This window comes from Brassica napus, unplaced genomic scaffold (assembly GCF_020379485.1).
Source record: "Brassica napus cultivar Da-Ae unplaced genomic scaffold, Da-Ae ScsIHWf_2687;HRSCAF=3445, whole genome shotgun sequence".
NCBI lineage: Eukaryota > Viridiplantae > Streptophyta > Magnoliopsida > Brassicales > Brassicaceae > Brassica > Brassica napus.
Window position 1 is genome coordinate 232501 of NW_026015973.1, and position 2500 is coordinate 235000.

Below are 2500 nucleotides of genomic sequence, written 5' to 3' on the forward strand. Positions count from 1 at the left end.
CTTATATATACAAAACTCTTTTTTTCAGTATGTCACCAGTAGACATTGGTTGTGTTCCGGGGAGTATTTTTAATGAAAAAAAAAATACTTCGAATTTGAATCTGATTTTTTGCATGCTTCATAAGGATGGTTAAAGCTATTTTCTGGTAAATTTTCATAAATTTCTTTTGCTTCTAACCATGTCTTTTGCATGCTACAAAGGTCGGAGTTTCGTGGTCTAAACGGATGTCTACAGCAACTTTTGATCAACACTTGACATCCTAAACTCTTTGTTGACATATTTTTGATGTTTCCTTTCAGAAAACTTTCTTCAAAAATATTAATTTTTGCATTTTTGGCTTCTCGGGTGATTTTGGCTGTCTGTGGGTGATTTTGGCCCACGTGGGCTGTCTCTTCAGTACACACACACGGACGTCCGTGTGTGTCCGTCAGCACACACAGGACGTCCGTGGCCGTCCGTCAGCACACACAGGACGTCCGGCTGTCCATTAGTACACATATCAGCACGCTCCGTGGACTGTTCGGGTGATTTTGGCCCACGTGGGCAGTCTGTTCAGTACACACAGGACGTCCGTCAGCACACGCAGGATGTCCGTGGCTGTCCGTGTGTGTCCGTGTGTCCGTCAGTGCACACAGGACGTCCGTCAGCACACACAGGACGTCCGTCAGCACACGCAGGACATCCGTCAGCACACCCAGGACGTCCGTGTGTGTCTCGTGTCGGTCAGCACACGCAGGACGTCCGTCAGTACACACAGGACGTCCGTCAGTACACAAAAGACGTCCGTGGCCGTCCGTCAGTACACACAGGACGTCTGTGGCCGTCCGTCAGCACACACAGGACGTCCGTCAGTACACAGAGGACGTCCGTGGCCGTCCGTCAGCACACACAGGACGTCCGTCAGCACACGCAGGACGTCTGTGGCTGTCTGTGTGTGTCCGTGTGTCCGTCAGTACACACAGGACATCTGTCAGTACACACAGGACGTCCATCAGCACACACAGGACGTCCGTGGCCGTCTGTCAGTACACACAGGACGTCCGTGGTCGTCCGTCAGTACACATATCAGCATGCTGGCCCTTCCTGTGGACTGTTCGGGTGATTTTGGCCCACGTGGGCTGTCTGTTCAGTACACACAGGACGTCCGTCAGCACACGCAGGACGTCCGTGCCTGTCCGTTAGCACACACAGACTGTCCGTGGACTGATCCGTGTACTGAACTCATATCAGCATGCTGACCACACATATCAGCATGCTGGCCCTTCCCGTGGACTGTCCGTGTACTGATTTTGGACAACTGATGCACCATGTCAGTACACATATCAGCATGCTGGCCCTTCCCGTGGACTGTCCGTGTACTGATCCGTGTACTGAACATATATCAGCATGCTGACCACACATATCAGCATGCTGGCCCTTCCCGTGGACTGTCCGTGTACTGATCCGTGTACTGAACATATATCAGCATGCTGACCACACATATCAGCATGCTGGCCCTTCCCGTGGACTGTCCGTGTACTGATCCGTGTACTGAACATATATCAGCATGCTGACCACACATATCAGCATGCTGGCCCTTCCCGTGGACTGTCCGTGAACTGATTCTGGACAACTGATGCACCATGTCAGTACACATATCAGCACGCTGGCCCTTCCCGTGGACTGATCCGTGTACTGAACTCATATCAGCATGCTGACCATACATATCAGCATGCTGACCATACATATCAGCATGCTGGCCCTTCCCGTGTGTTGTAGGCACAGGGGGGGTAACCCACGAATGGATAGATGTTGGATCCAAGCTACAACCTGAGAACAATGAGAACCGATTTTTATGAGTTTTTAGAGTTTTATAATGCAAACAGAAACAAATATGAATATGAATCAAAATGATAATATGAATAAAAACAAATAGAAAAGGGATAGATTGATGGATATGGGATCTTTGTTGCTGGATGTGTATCACTCTCAACAAGGATCAATGGATGGGAGATGAATGAAGATGGAACCGGTCTTGCTGGATGTGTATCACTCTCAAGATCGATTAATGGGTGGAGTTGGGATGATGGACGCCACAAAGCTCTGTGAAAGGAGGCTTTGATAAGTCAAGTTGCTCCAGAGTTGTTTCTCACACACTCAAAAGACTTAGAACAATAGTTTTGACAAAACTAGAAAAACTGAATAATTCATAATACTTTCAAAGATGGATTTACAATGACACAAAGACTAGAGCTTTATAGGCTCGACCAAGGACTCTCTAACAGTCATAAAATGACATAAGGAAAGAAATAAAAATCGAAATAATAAACTTGGAAGCAAAGGAATTGATGGCTCCTTGAAAACTAGCCGTTGGAGGCTTAATGATGAGAATCTTGGCCAAATGAATGTAGATGGTGTCCTCCTTGTATCTGGACGGTTTGAAGGGGTAAGTGAGCTTCCTGGGAATCTTCTTAATGTTCTGGAAGGTGCTGATGTCGTGCATAGACTGAAGGAAAAAGA